This window comes from Pinus tabuliformis, chromosome 7 (assembly GCF_031772625.1).
Source record: "Pinus tabuliformis cultivar Carrire ecotype Pingquan chromosome 7, CPIR1, whole genome shotgun sequence".
In the NCBI taxonomy this organism is placed as follows: domain Eukaryota; kingdom Viridiplantae; phylum Streptophyta; class Pinopsida; order Pinales; family Pinaceae; genus Pinus; species Pinus tabuliformis.
The window spans coordinates 2,080,012,673-2,080,029,480 of NC_142293.1; the positions used below are offsets into that span (position 1 = coordinate 2,080,012,673).

The following is a 16,808-nucleotide window of genomic DNA, read 5'->3' on the forward strand; positions in this document are numbered from 1 at the left end:
CTGAACTGCTATTTATAACAGTGCTATTTTTAACATTTCTTGTTGCACACTTTTCAACATAAGACATGGCAAGACAAAACTCTCGTACCTCATAAGAAAAAATTCTCGTACCTTAGGAATTTATGTTGTTTCTTGGGCTAATTGTATGGTTGTTGCTGTTTTTTTTGGCAGGAAACAATGGACAAAACTGTTTTTTTTGCAGGAAACAACGGACAACGTTGTTTTTTTTCTTCAGGAAACAATGAACAACGTTGTTTTTTTTGTAGGAAACAATGGTCAACATGGAGAATAGCCCTCAAACCTTCAAACTTATTATGTCGTTATGGTATTGATATATGCATTTTGAACCCACTCTAGCTCTAGCTTAAAGCTTTAGATAAACAAATAGTCAACATAGGAAATACAAGGGTTCATTTCTTTAATATATGTGTGCTTGAGCATATTCATGTAGAGATTATGAGTAACATAAATATCCTTTGAAATTTATCAAAAAATCATTGGTAAGACAAAACTCTCCTACCTAATGAATTTATGTTGTCACTCACATCAGGTACTCGCTCCATAAACTTCATAAAGACTGTAAGCAAGGGAGAAAACTATCATACAAAAGCAGGGTACCACTTGAAGCGAGAGAATACCCATACAAGTAAGAAGGGGAGCAAGTTATGGCTATTGTGGAGACTCTATTAATAGCCATGTTGTCTACATACAGGTGGCCATTCTATGGCTATTGTGGAGACTCCATTAATATCCACGTTGTCTACATGCATGTGGTCATTCCATCAATATTTGACGAGGGAACAATGAAATATTTTTCATAAGTAAATTAAACATTTTATGCTAATCTAGTAATGCTAGCATTACTTCCACTTACAAAAATACGACTTCCATATAAAAGAATACAAATGGCCCAAACCTTTTTAACTTAAAAAATATGTGGAGAATATAGATAGATACTTCAAGAAGAGACCAAATAAGATCATCAATTTTTCTAATGGTTGAAAAATCAATTGTAACTATATGATAAGTTCTGGAAAATACTTTTTGAAATATAAACTGAGAACTTTACATTAAAAATGTTTTATTATCCCTACCGCCAGGCTAGGGATAACGCAATAGGTTGGAGATTCACTGTATATTAATTCAGTCAAACTATTAAATATTTTTCAATAAACTAAAGTGTAACTTTAACAAATTAATTTTATATTTTTTTACTTATTATTTTATTTGGATTTATTTGTGATGTGATTGATTGTTTATTTGCGGATCTTATTGGTAAATGCCTCGTTTGATACACCCTCTGCAACAGTACGAAGTCACAGGAGGCGATATTGACTGACCTTTCTCGTCAGTCATTTCATTTCCTGAAGATCATTTTATATTCGTATTTCAAAATTTATATAATATTATGTGTTTCTAATTGAATTCTACTTCTCCTTTCTCGTTAATTCTAGTGCGCTCAAATTGAGTTCTACACAGACTATACGAGCGACTTGAATTCTACGCAGACTATAAACAAGACTAATAGTACTACCATTTCCTTTGCGTGTTTGAGTGAACAAAACCTATTCATTCCAGAGGCCATGCAAATGTCAGAAACAAATTAGAATCCTCAAATCCTTTGCAAATTTCAAGCGCGCAAATTGTGATATTCCACGGAGGTTCGTAACCAACAAAGCGAATTGCTATATTCTATTTTAGCCAATTCTATATATTTCTTCTGGTCTTTTCGACATTATCACTAAAATATAAAATATATATGTTAAAAACGAGATAATCGAATAGGAAAAATGTGGATACTATACCATTAAAAAGTAACTTTAATTTATCATTAAAATATAAAAAACATAGGTTAAAGTTTCTGAATATAAATAAAATTTTAAACATTTTTATATAATTATATGTTAAAAGTTTAGGATATAAATAAAATGTATATTTATATATATAAGATTTTATGCCTTTATTATTTTATATTTGAGTTAATTTTATATATACATTTTTATATATTTATATATTTGAGTTAATTTTATATATTCATTTTTATATATTTATATAGTTTACTAATTTATATTTTATTTTATTAAAAAATATTATATTAATAAAAATATAATGGTAGATAAAAATAAATGTGAATAAATTTATATTTCAATTAAAAGTAGTACATAATTGCAAATAATGTATAATCACTAACTTAAATTTAATATTTTTTACTTTAATGTAATTATATTTAAATTAAGTGACAAGGACTAATTACTATATAACATTAGTTTATACACGAGCTTATAGAAAGAATAAAACAATCACGATAAGGACTAATAATATTACAATGTCCCTGAATAACTCGAGCATTTAATTTTCAAACCACAAGTTATGATTTTTATATTTTATATGCTCACACCTAGTTCTTGGAATAATCTATTTAGCGAAAAGTTTTATTTTGAAGTTCACATATATTTTATATGCTCACACCTAGTTCTTGAGATAATCTATTTAGCGAAGGGTTTTATTTTGAAGCTTCACAGAAAAAAGTTCGAACACATCGGAAGAAAAAATAATGTTCCATAAACTATCTTTAACCTTATAAAGGTTAAAATAATTTCTTTATTTCTATATTGTTTTTCTCAAGGGTTTGAGTTTCCTAATATTTATAAACCTTTATAAAAGGAATTATGACAGTTCAGCTAACCTTAAATATTATCCACGGTAACTATGAGCATATGGAACTTTGACCCATAGGCACTACATTCCGTTAGGAGGTTCCTCGATATGGAGAAGGTAAGAAGATTCTGAAATAGCAGAATAAGTGGGGAATATATACAGAAGGGTTTGAGTTTCCTCCAGTGTTTGTAGACGAGAAAACGTTGTAATTTTCAGACACCATGGGCACGCCGGAGACATCGCGAGAGCCATGCCCTGATCGAATTCTAGACGATGTCGGTGGCGCCTTCGGCATGGGGGCGGTGGGAGGATCAGTTTTCCATTTGATGAAAGGAATTTACAATTCCCCCAAGGGTGAACGGATTCTTGGCGGCACGCAGGCCGTGAGGCTGAATGCCCCCCGTATTGGCGGAAGCTTCGCAGTGTGGGGCGGTCTTTTCTCGGCTTTCGATTGCTCGATGGTGTACGTCAGGCAAAAAGAGGACCCATGGAATTCTATAATCGCCGGAGCCGCCACCGGAGGGTTTCTGCAAATGCGGCAGGGGCCCAGGGCCGCTACCAGGTCCGCTATATTTGGTGGCGTTTTGCTTGCTTTGATAGAGGGTGCCGGGATTATGCTGAATAGGGTTTTGAGTGCGCAGCAACAGTTTCCGCCCATGGTTGAAGATGTGCCTAATATGCAGGGTCCTATTCCAGGGTTTCAAGGCTATGGACCCATCCCTGCCAATATTGGGGGTCCTGGAGCTGAGCCAGTTCAAGCTCCCGCCCAGAGTAGCTCCTGGTTTGGAGGATTCACTGGATTTTTTGAGGGCAAGAAAGAAGAATCTCAGCATAGTGGTGGTGGTGGCAAGGCTGAGGTTTTGGAGAGTTTTGATCAGCCCAGCGCTCCGGTGCCCACTTTTGAGTTAAAGTGATTCGGGAGATTTTGGTCTTTGTCGGCATCAGCTACCAGGTAAGGGCCTCAAATCTATCCCGTCTTGAAGTCATGAATGACTATAAATCTTTAGTTATTATTTATTTCCTTCAGTAAGCATGCCACATACAAGTGACAAAAAGGTGATGACTATTAAACAAGACTATGACATCACACAAATAATCTGTTGAAGTTGCCTAACACTCTTCCTCTATTCACTTTCTCAGTCAAGCGCAAAAGATCTGAACCTGATCAAACTTAATCTTAAATGATTGAGAATATGTCCACTTAGACATTATGCACAATTTGCTGTGTGCCTCACTGAAGTGATATGGCTCGGCAGTAGTAGCATTTCTTCTATTACCTTGTTTGCTGCTTGTAGCGTATAATTTGTTCAAATTGAACTAATGAGGACAATAAGTTAAAAGCTGGCAGTGGCCTCTTTTTAGCCATGTCATCAGAAAACATTAAAGCGTCTTGCATTCTACCTTCCTTACAAAGCTTGATAATAGAGTCCGTATACTGTGATTTGACATATGCTTTACCAAACCCTCCTTCAGAGTATAGCATCTGTATTAGCCGTTGACATGGAAGTTGTATCAAGGTCTTTATCATCACATGATCTATCAAGTTGAAATACCAGCAGCTGGACTCTTAGTTAATTCTAGTTCTCGCAATATAGTTGATGCTTCTTGTATCTTTCCTTCATCATGTAGCATTTTGATGAATTTTGCACATGAGATATCATGCTCTGGCTGAAATAACAATATATGACTATTTTGTAGTGCCCTTTAATTGGTGACTTGAACGTAAATGTATCTGGCAGAGTGCTCCATTTTTCCATTTCAGGGAGAAGAGTGGACGCCTACTCAATTTTATCATGCTTGCACGAACAATGAATCAATATATTGCAAATTACATCAGAAGCCAATTTTTTTAAAAAGAAATTGTTGATGGGATTATTAGCTCTAAGTTTTCTTCCAATTTCATGGGCCGTCTCATGAGTGACATGTAATTGCTAATACTTGGCAGTATGCCTTACTTTTCTATTTGATTGTGAACTTTCATAGCAATATCAAATTTCCCTTTCTCGCAAAGTCCATTAATAACAGTATCATAGAGACATCCGCATAATTCTAGGATCCACCCCCTATTATGTTAGTGAGAAGTTCAGAAACCACTTGTATATTTCCACTTGAAGACATTCCTTAATAAAGGCCCCGTTGGTAATGACTTCTGAATCAAGACCTTTATCGAAGCAAGTGGTTGCTTGAAATCGATATTGTACCTTTCTATGTCTTCCATGAGATTTGGACTTCTATGTCACAATTGTGGTGGCAAATGAAAAGCTCCATTTTTATTTTATGTTAGTCTACAAATCCATTCAATGCTTTGATTTAGTCTGCACTCTGTGCAAGAATGTCACCAATAATCTTCACATAAGCACATACCATCCTTAAATCAGTGAAAGCAGTTTTGTGTCTTTCAGAAGTATTTCTTAGAAGACGATCCTGGAAATGTGTTTGGTGGCAGTGTGGCAATCCCTGCACATGCAAAAGTTCTTGATGATGCAGATAGGTGTCCCTGGCGTTTCTTCATAACTCCATAAGTGTGAAAATTTCTGAAGCGAACAAGTCAGAAATCCTACTGTAGCAAACTGATTTGCATTACCTACTTGTTCTTCATTTAACAAGTTATTTTCAGAAATATTCGGAAAATATTAATGTAAATACACTGTAGCCTACGCCAATATACAGATCAAGTACTGAAAAAAATGAGACAAACACACAAAGGACGCACTTATTTTTGGTCTAAACGTCCACGGAAAAACCCAATGCGGGAAAACCGGTGCAATAGCTCTAAGGGTTTTCTATTATTAAGCAGAAGTTCTAAATACAAATGCTGGTTGCTCTCCCGACAAACCAGTGACAGAAAAATACAATGGCGGAAAACTTGAGTGAGTTTTACCTCACTTCACCCGGTAGATTTTGACTGATCCGACAACAAAACTAGCTGGCCCCGGCTACAATTGCTTGCTGCCCCTTTGCAGTAATCGTGTGGGCCTGTGTGGAGCTCTTTGAGGCTCTACGTCATCTCTTCTGCCCACTACGTCAACTTTCCTCGGCTGTTTCGGTAGTTTCTCACAGTTCCGACCCTCTGCGTGGAAGACAACTCTCTCCCTTTGCGCTGACCCTTCTGGCTTTGCGTGGGCCTAGGCTGGCCCAACGTCATCTCTCCTGGTTACTGTGCTGCCTCCACAAGCTTCTCTCCGCCTCTCTGTCTGTATTCCTGAACTATCACTACCCCTCAGCTGCAAGATCTCCCTAATCGATTTCCCTCCTGAGAACTTCTCATCTCAGAAAATACATTTCCTCAATCTCTCTGTGTGTCTTCTCCCACTGACCCTAGGTCTCCATTTATACTTTTCCTGTTGAGAAATCAACAACCGAGATTAAGTCTCTAATCAATGGCTAAGATTAAATTAGACTTGATCTTGTTGAAATTTGGTACCGGAGGACAGGTGGTTCCCTTAGGCTTTGATCTTTGCCCTAGGGAAAAGTGTCCAAAAGAATTTATTTTTTCTCCTAAAGTGACTTTATAATTTTATAAAGTTAAATCTAATTTAAAAGTGACTTTAAGTGATAAAGTTACTAAGTCTAATTTTAAAGTGACTTTTATAAAATCAATGAAAAATTAGAAAGGAAAAGTGACTTTGGAAATAAATGACTAAGTGGGTCTCTATTAAAGTGGGGTGAATTAAAAAAAAAAAAAAGTGAGATTTAAATGAGCATTTAATCTCAGCCTTAGATCTCAATTTATTTCAGCCATTGGATTTAGGGATCACCCAAAAGTCACTTGGGGTTAGATTAAAGAAGGAAAAGGTCATTAATTCTTTCATGAGCAGATTGAGAGAAAGAGAGCAAGAGAGCAAAGGAGATTTCTGGACAGTGAGCTGCGGAGTTTCAGCAGCGGAGTTTCAGCAGAGTGGAGTTTCAGCAACGGAGTTTCAGCAGAGCAGAGTTTCAGCAGCGGAGTTTCAGCAGTGCGGAGTTTCAGCAGCGGAGTTTCAGCAGCGGAGTTTCAGCAGCAGAGTTTCAGCAGGGCGGAGTTTCAGCAAGTCTGTACAACGGAGTTTCAGCAGGGCGGAGTTTCAGCAAGGCTGAGTTTCAGCAAGTCTGTACAGCGGAGTTTCAGTAGGGCGGAGTTTCAGCAAGGCGGAGTTTCAGCAAGGCTGAGATAAGTTGTAAAAGTTTGCTTGCTGATTTTTGCTGAATATTTCTCTTATTGTAAAAAAGGCATTTTCCAGAAATAAAGAAGAGCTCTCAAACTGGTTTTCCCCAAGAGTTGTAGGGGGTTTTTCCAGGGTCACATTGATAAAAAATCTCAGTGTTTAAATGTGTTTTAATCGCTGTTTATCACTGCTGATTTTTATTTCTGCAATTTCCAGCATTCTGTAAAATTTTCAGAATTTGTGTTTTCAACAATTTTTTTTTTTCCAGCTTGTTAAATGTATGGTTATGGGAAAGGGCATTTAAATATATGGGAGAAATAAGGAGAAACTGAAAACCGGGGTGGGAAATGAGAAATTTCTACATGGTATCAGAGCTTGAGTGCTGAAGGATAGTTTGGGACAGCAAAATGAAAAATTACAGCTGCTGATTTTTCACTCAGAAAATTCCAGCAAGCTGATTTTTTCATAAACAACAGTTTTATCTTTACTACAGCAGTGCTATTTTTCAGTTTTAGGACATCAGGATGTCATTGGGATTGACTGTGGAGGATAGGCTGGATGGGCATACAAATTACAGCGTTTGGAAGGAGAGAATGCAGAGTATCTTTGAGGACGCAGAAGTCTGGGATATCATGGTGCATACCACACAGAACCTTGTTGTTGTGCCTACTGATGCTACTCAGTTGATAGCTTATAATAAAAAGAACAACAAGGGTAAGAGGCTGATTCTAGACGGAATCAAAGACCATTGCATTCCTCATGTGAGAGGAAAGAGCAATGCCCATGAGATGTGGACAACATTGTCCAATCTCTACCAGAGTACCAATGAGAACCGGAAGATGGTCCTGAAGGAGAAGCTGAAGAACATTAAGATGGGTAATGATAGTGCAGCTGGATATCTCACAAAGATTACTAATGTGAGAGATGAGTTAGCAGCGATTGGAGAGGCCATTCCATCCACTGAATTGGTGCGGATTGCAGTGAATGGCCTCCCCCGTTCATGGTTGAACTTTGCTGATGGGGTTTGTGCACGTGAGACCCTTCTCACATGTGAGAGGTTTTGGGATGATTGCATTCAGACAGAGATCAGGAAAGGTCAGCTTGGGGCAGCCAAGCCAGTTGAGCAGGATGAGGATGTAGCACTGGTGGCAGGAGGCAAGAAAGACAAAGGGAAGAAGCAGGCTTCCATAAGTAGTGATGGGGGCAAAGGCAAAGGCAAAGGTAAACAGGGGAACACACAGAAGGAATATTCCAAGGTGAAGTGTTGGAATTGTCAAAAGATGGGACACTATTAGTTGTGTGTCCGGAGAAGAAGAAGAAGAAGGGGAAGAACTAGGACGTGGCAGCTTCAGCAGAGATTGAGGACTTTGCAGGGCGTTTTGATCGGGAGTTTGCGTTCACTACGTGTGAGTCCTCTAGTGCAGGATCACCTGCCACACAGGTTCAGAGGGAGCATGCTTTTCCCTCGATTAGCGGAGCATCTTCAGGTATCTGGTATGTGGATGGTGGGGCTTCACGTCACATGACAGGAGTCCGTGAGTACTTCTCAGAACTTTCAGAGAGTGGCACTGATATAGAGGTAGTACTCGGTGATGACAGAGTTGTTAGAGCAGTCGGGGTGGGGACACTGACATTTCAGAGGGAGTCCAAACCTCCCTTGAAAGTGTCAGATGTTCTTTATGTGCCAGGGATGAGGAAGAACCTCATATCCATCTCAGCTTTGCAGGACAGAGGATATGAGGTACTGTTCAGGGGAGGACAGGTGTTGATGTATCCCAGGGGCACTCCAGCTAATTCAGCTAGAGTGATAGGTGTACGCTATGCAAAGGTGTACAAGTTTGCATTCCAACCCCTTTTGGCATTGAGCAGTAGTACCGATAGCAGAGCTAGCAGTTCTGAGCTGTGTGAGATTTGGCACCGCAGGATGGGACATATGTATCATGGAGCCTTGAGGACATTGCGGGAGATCACTACAGGTGTGCCAGATTTCAGTACTGATCACTTTGATATTTGCAGAGGTTGTGCGATGGGCAAGTTTGCCAAATCCCCTTTTTCCAGCAGTGACAGTAGAGCAACTAAGATACTTGATTTGATTCATTCCGATGTGAGCGGTCGGATGTCTCATGTTTCCTTGAGTGGATATGAGCACTATGTTTTATTTATTGATGATCACTCCAGGAGGACTTGGATTTATTTTTTGAAGACCAAGAGTGAGGTCTTCAAGCGGTTTCAGGAGTTCAGAGCTCTTGTGGAGACACAGACAGGTCGAAAGATCAAGTCCCTGAGGTCGAACAATGGAGGAGAGTACACCCTTGGAGAGTTTGTTGACTATTGTGGGGAGGCAGGCATTAGGAGGGAGTTCACTGTTCCTTACAACCCCCAGCAGAACGGGGTTGCAGAGAGGAAGAACAGATCCATCATAGGGGCTGCCAAAGCCATGTTACATGATCAGGGGTTGCCATTGTTCTTGTGGGCAGAGGCCTGCAACACAGTTGTTTACTTGCAGAATAAGAGTCTGCATCGTGCCTTGGGGCCCAAACTAGAGAACCAAACTAGAGCCCTCCGCAGAGAAGGGTATCTTTGTGGGCTACAGTGAGACCTCAAAGGCCTTTCGGATTTACATTCCTGCACAGAGGAGAGTTGTTGTCAGACGGGATGTGAAGTTCGAGGAGGACAGGGCCTTTAGGAGGTCACGAGAGTTAGAGTATTTGGATCAGCCAGACCCTCAACAGCAGTTGAGTCAGTCGCAGGGATCCAGTGGGCAGGGATCAGGAGGATCAGGAGGTACATCTATGAGGATGTCAGGTCCGTCAGTAAGCAGTGGCTCACCGAGCCAGCGAGGTGGTGCTCTGGGTAGCATGCAGAGCAGTTCACAGAGCAGTTCACTAGGGAGTCCACTGATGGACAGTTCACACGATACCTCAACTTCTACAGGTTCAGGTGCAGGCAGGAGGACAACAGATAGACAGTTAAGAGTTCAAGCTCTTGATGATGAGGAGGAGGAGGAGTTTCATTCTCCGGTGGGAGAAGTGCGCTCAGGGAAGAGGAAGCCCAAGTGGCTTCAGGACACCTTGAGAGATGCCTCATCTGTTGCTGAGCCGAAGAGGCCGGTCAGAGAGAGTAGACCACCTGAGAGGTTTTGTAGCTATATGGCGATGGTTACCAGTATCCTTGACTCTGAGCCTTCTAGCTATGAGGAGGCAGCTAGCCAGCAGGTCTGGAGAGAGGCCATGCAGGAGGAGTATTCTTCTATCATGAAGAATGATGTTTGGGAGGTGGTGCGGAGGCCTGAGGGCAAATCCGTGGTTACTTCCAGATGGCTTTACAAGGTAAAGCATGCTGCAGATGCCAACATTGAGAAATTCAAAGCAAGGTTTGTGGCTAGAGGGTTCTCCCAGGTAGAGGGAATTGATTATGAGGAGACCTTCGCTCCCGTGGCTCGATATACTTCGATCCGCTCCATTATATCGATAGCAGCAGAGATGGGTTGGAAGATCTACCAGATGGATGTGAACACTGCATTTCTCAATGGCTTCATACAGGAGGAGGTGTACATTGAGCAGCCATAGGGCTTTGAGGTGCATGGGAAGGAGTCCCATGTGTGCAGACTGAAGAAGGCCCTTTATGGCCTGAAGCAAGCTCCCAGAGCTTGGTACTCCAGGATAGATACATATTTGCAGGGGATGGGTTTCACAAAGAGTGAGGCAGATCTGGACCTTTACTTTATTGTGATTGGTGAGGAGCCTCTCATTCTGGTGCTGTATGTGGATGACTTGGTCATTACAGGTGCAGAGAGACTCATAGAGCACTGCAAGAGAGATCTTGCGACGGAGTTTGAGATGAAGGACATCGACTTGATGCATTACTTTTTGGGCTTGGAGGTGTGGCAGGAAGAGGGGCATTTCTTCCTGGGGCAAGGGAAGTATATTGTGGACATCCTTAGCAGATTCCACATGGAGGATTGTAGACCCATGTCGACACCGATGATCACCAACTGGAAGAAGCTTCATGCTTCGAATTCCGAGTTGGTGGATCCCACATTGTACAGGCAGCTGATTGGTTCCTTGATGTATTTGGTCAACACTAGACCAGATATCTGTTTTGCAGTCAACACGATGAGTCAGTTTATGTGTGAGCCTAGGAAGGTTCACTGGGTGGCTGAAAAAGACATTTTGCAGTACTTGCAGGGGACAGTGGATTATGGTCTGGACCAATGTTTTGAAAAGCGCGAGCGGGATTAAATCGGTGTGGGGAACGAATCGGAAAAATAGGGGAAAAAGCGGAAAAAAGCGGGAAAAATTCGTTTGGTACAAAAATATTCATTTTTTTTCAATTTTTTTAATATCTAAACCATCTACAACATAAAATAAATACATTGACACATAAATATGACAGAAAATTTAATATATAAGATATTTAATATCATTTCTAGTGCTAAAATCACACATAACATTGAATCATGTCCTGAATAGTAAGTCCTGACTCCTGAGTCCCAACTCAACCTCAAAATATCAACAAAAAATATGATAATGTATCTCATCATGTCATAATGTCATATACAATAAAATGAGGTCTAATCCTATTGATTTCCTCTGCCCCTCTTGCGAGAAAATGCCACAGCTTTCCCTTTCCCTCTAGATGTAGATGTTGGTGCCTGTGCTGGTGGAGATGGCAGTGGAGTCTGATGTGCTATAGAAGCTGAAGAACTAGAAGTAGGAGCTATAAGAGGTAGACCACGTCCTCTACTGGTGGCAGGGGTAGCCCGAGCAGGTGGTGTCACCTGGAAATATTACAATCTCCCAATCCTGAAATCCTGAAAAACTGATAAGTCTGCTGGATTTTAAATGAAATCTAAAATTCTACTTTCTTCATATGAAATCCAATGAGGTTGGAACCACTCTCAAACATCCTGAGTCATTTCATGGTAATGTTAAAAATTTAAGTAAAAGGATGAAAATGAAGATTAAGGAGAATGTCACTTTTACTTTAAGAATTTAACATTACCATGAATAGCATATCCATACTAGGGCCTAGACTTGATCATTAAGCTGCCCCACTCAAAAATTATTTGTTTCTTTCAAAAAAAATTGCATGAAAAAACCCAAATGACCAAATGAAAAACCAATTTTTTTTAATAAAATCGTGCTGTCCCAGCAACCTCGAGCTTTTTTAAGAAAAAATCGCGTTTTTTTTTCGAAAAAAGCGGGTTTTTTTCGAAAAAATCGGCAAAAAAAATAGCTGATTTTTTCGTGTAAAAAGCGCGATTTTTTCAAAAAAGCGTGATTTAATCGCGCTTTTCACAACACTGGTCTGGACTACAGGCAGGGAGATGGAGTGAGATTGGCAGGATACACTGATTCTGATTGGGCAGGTTGTGCTTTTGATAGGAAGAGCACTTTAGGGTGCTGTTTTGGGTTGGGTTCAGCAATAGTGTCATGGTTCAGCCGGAAGCAGCAGTCAGTAGCACTGAGTTCAGTGGAAGCAGAGTATATGGCAGCCAGTCTAGCTAGTTGTGAGGCTATCTGGCTTCGCAAGATGTTGTTTGTCTTATTTGGTCAGCCGTTGAGACCTTCAGTGATTTACTGTGATAATCAGAGTTGCATTAAACTCATGGAGAATCCAGTATTTCATGACAGGTCAAAGCATATCGGGATCAGATATCATTTCATCAGAGACTATGTTCAGAAGGGAGCTATGAAGCTTGAGTATATTTCCACTGATGAGCAGGTTGCAGATATTCTTACCAAAGCCTTACCACGGGGCAAGCATGTTTACTTCAGAGACAAGATGGGTGTGGTGAGGAACACCTTCCTCGGTAAGAGGGAGTGTTGAAATTTGATACCGGAGGACAGGTGGTTCCCTTAGGCTTTTGATCTTTGGCCTAGGGAAAAGTGTCCAAAAGAATTTAATTTGTCTCCTAAAGTGACTTTATAATTTTATAAAGTTAAATCTAATTTAAAAATGACTTTAAGTGATAAAGTTACTAAGTCTAATTTTAAAGTGACTTTATAAAGTCAATGAAAAATTAGAAAGGAAAAGTGACTTTATAAAGTCAATGAAAAATTAGAAAGGAAAAGTGACTTTGGAAATAGATGACTAAGTGGGTCTTTATTAAAGTGGGGTGAATTAAAAAAAATAAAAAGTGAGATTTAAATGAGCATTTAATCTCAACTTTAGATCTCGATCTATTTCAGCCATTGGATTTAGGGATCACCCAAAAGTCGCTTGGATCACCCAAAAGTCACTTGGGGTTAGATTAAAGGAGGAAAAGGAGGAAAAGGTCATTAATTCTTTCATGAGCAGATTGAAAGAAGGAGAAGAAGAGAGCAAGGGAGATTTCTGGACAGTGAGCAGCGAAGTTTCAGCAGAGTGGAGTTTCAGCAGAGCGGAGTTTCAGCAGCGGAGTTTCAGCAGAGCGGAGTTTCAGCAGCGGAGTTTCAGCAGGGCGGAGTTTCAGCAAGTCTGTACAACGGAGTTTTAGCAGGGCGGAATTTCAGCAAGGCTGAGTTTCAGCAAGTCTGTACAGCGGAGTTTCAGCAGGGCGGAGTTTCAGCAAGGCTGAGTTTTAGCAAGGTTGAGATAAGTTGTAAAAGTTTGCTTGCTGATTTTTATTGAATATTTCTCTTACTGTAAAAAAAACATTTTTCAGAAATAAAGAAGAGCTCTCAAACTGGTTTTCCCCAAGAGTTGTAGGGGGTTTTTCCAGGGTCACATTGACCAAAAATTTCAGTGTTTAAATGTGTTTTAATGGCTGTTTATTACTGCTGATTTTTATTTCTGCAAATTCCAGCATTCTGTAAAATTTCCAGAATTTGTGTTTTTAGCAAATTTATTTTTTCCAGCTTGTTAAATGTATGGTTATGGGAAATGGCATTTAACTATATGGGAGAAATAAGGAGAAACTGAAAAGCGGGGTGGGAAATGAAAAATTTCTACAGATCTTTGTTTCTTAGAAGCTTCTCACCCATATTTTCATTAATCCCTATTAATATTTTAATTTTCCTAAGTTTAGACTTAGAAACCCCATTAAAAATATTAACTATTTTAATAAAGTACAATTTGGGTGGAATTTCACCAAACAATTTCTGGGTCTTGGAGATCTCATGTGTTCTAGCCCCTCCACAAAATTTCGGAGCTAGAGCACATTCGATGCTACCCAAATATCAACAAAAAGTATTTGCTAGCTTCTCACTATGAACAGAAGGATGTTTTCCTTCTTGTACTTATCCAAATCACACAACATAAAATCTTGTATCAAGGAAATACCCCGAATCCCTTACCTGTTCACTCCAGCTCACCAACAATGCATATATATCCTCTGACTGGGGGTGAGATCTGTTTCCCATAAAAAAGTTGATGATCCTTATTCTAGACTCCAATCCAGTTGCATCTTGGCTTCTGTTTTACTCCTTTGTCTGCCTTCTTATACTTATTCAAACCACCCAACACAAATCTTGTATCAAGGAAATACCCTAAATCCCTTAACTGTTCACTTCAGGTGTCCAGCATTGCATATATATCCTGACTGGGTGTGTGATCTGTTTCCTACAAAAAAGTTGATGATCCTTATTCTAGACCCCAATCCAGTTGCATCCTGGCTTCTGTTTTACTCCTTTGTCTTTAATCCTTTTTTTCTCACATATGCAAGATAATCCACCTGTCAGTTGTGACATATGCTGGAGCATACTTATGGTTCCAACATGAGAATATATATATATATATATATATATATATATATAGATATATATATAATGGGAGTACATATGCTGGAGACTGCCTGTTGTTCCAACTTGAGAATATGTTCTGCTGCTTGTTTCTCTACATCCATATTGCCAATGATTTTGCGGGGTGATAACAAGGTCTGCCATACCAAAGCATTTGGTTCAAACCACATTTATTGATAAAATCCTCAGCATGGCCAAGAAGGTCACCCATATACACACAATGCTCCATTGTTAATGTAATGACATACTCTTGATGAATGGAATTGAACAATCTACACCTGTCATTTACTATTCCAATATTACCAATGTTTCACCAGGTTTCTGAAACAGGGGATCACAGGAACAGGAGACACACATGGGGAACCTGTGGAAGCAGCCCCCAAATTTTTGGTAAATTCAGGGAATACAGGGGATATCAGGTACCCTAGCATGGGGGTCCCTGTCTTTAAAAATATAAAAATAAAAGTAATCATGATAAAATTCCAACAATAGTAATTCATCCCATCCAAATTCATCTTTGTGCAATGTAAATGCTAAACGGTAAACAACAAAAGAGTACTAAATTCAAATTAGTAATTGAAATAAACACGATTCAGATTAAGATCCAGTAATAAGATACATTCATTCATAAAGCATAAATGAAACATAAATAGTAAAATATTGATACATTTGATTTAAGTTCATCATTCGAGAATCTTATTAGTACTAAGAAAAATTATAGATATTGAAGTCTCAAACAGCAAATTGACATTACAGAAACTCAAAATAAATATAGTAGAGTGAGAAGTCAAAAGGCTAGTTTGTTTTTTGTTAATTTAAATTAATTCTTTTTTATTTCTGAAATTCTATTGTAAAAACTTTTTTCTTCTTTATTTGTTTCTTAGTTTTTTCTGTTTTTTTTTCATTGTTTAAGCCTTTATAAACACAAATTTTGAAGGACTTTTAGACACACCACTTTTATGGGGGAGATGCCCATAGGTACTCTTTTTGTGGGGGGAACAACCAGAAGCACTCCTTTCGTGGGGGGACACCCAGAAGTAGCCCTTTTCTAGGGGGATTCCTAGAAGTCCCCCTTTGGGGGGGATGCATCTCCCATACTTGGGAAATGCTCCCCTTGTTTCTCCACGGTTCTCCAAAAGGGGGAATGTGGGGAAACGTTTCCCCAAGCACTCCCTTTCTGGGAGTGTGGAAAATGTGGTGGGTATGCCCCCAACCTTGTGGGATGTATCCCTATGGAACACTGAATATTATTGCAAGTCAACGGAGCAGAAAGAAAAGTGATATGATTTGGCTTCAGGCCTACTTGTTGCATTTTGGTCAAAGAGGTGGAGAGCCTCCTTGCCATATCCTAGCTTGTGCATATTCAGAAATAATTCCCTTCCATGAGGCAATCTCACATTCACGTTGGTCAATTGCTTTTTGTGCATCTCCCAAACTTCCAAACTTTGCACACATGTCAACAATGGCCATTTCAAATAGAGATATCCGAGTCAAGCCCATTTTGGTTAACAAAAGAATGGACCTGCTTTCCATTTTGCAGGACTGCTAGATTGGCATAAACATCAATGCAACTGGAAATAGAAGCGACTTGGCTTGCCGGTTCATGCTTGCCTGTAGCATTTGGCCACCGTTTTTCAATGTCTCTTCCAAATACTGTGTATCCTGCAATTATGTCATTGTATGAAACCTTGTCTTTTTTTGGTCATTTTGTCAAATACTTGTCATGTATCACATACTTTTCCAAATCTCATGCGTATATTCAGAAAACTAGCAAGTGTGACTTGAAATGGCTCAAGGTTTTCTCGTTCATTCGGTGAAACAATGCCAAGGTCTCCTCTCCATGCCATTCCGAACATACCCTGCAAACGTTGCTTTCCATGACACCACACTTTAATTTGACATTTTGTCGAACACTTGGCTTGCGTAATCCATATATACCCAAATCTTGCATAAACATAGACAGCAAAACAAAATCCCACACAAAATCCCACTCGAATCCCTTTCTATATGTTTGCAGATGAACTATTTGTGCTTGCGTTTGGTCTTGACCTTTTTGTCTTCTGGAGTGCATGCCCTCAGAGCATTGGCCAAGTTGAAGGGATCAAGTTGCTATACTCGTCTCTGCATTTGCATTTGGGGTAAAAATCGGCAAGGCTTCAGTAGGATCTCCCCGTCAAACATATCAACTGATTATTGTATTCCATGATACAATATTTCATATAGATGTTTTGTCAAACATTTGGTAAGCATGGTGCAACATTCCACATTTGCATTACATGTC

General features: G+C 39.5%; 1 pseudogene across 1 annotated transcript in view; it reads left to right on the top strand.

Annotated features, from left to right (window-relative positions):
* Positions 1-2,702: 2,702 nt before the first annotated feature.
* The window catches only part of LOC149256867 (mitochondrial import inner membrane translocase subunit TIM17-2 pseudogene), a 32,690-nt pseudogene continuing 18,584 nt past the window's right edge, over positions 2,703-16,808 (top strand). Inside the window, exon 1 of the transcript XR_016267300.1 lies at positions 2,703-3,610. The product of XR_016267300.1 is annotated as a mitochondrial import inner membrane translocase subunit TIM17-2 pseudogene (transcript). The remainder of the gene's footprint in view (positions 3,611-16,808) is intronic.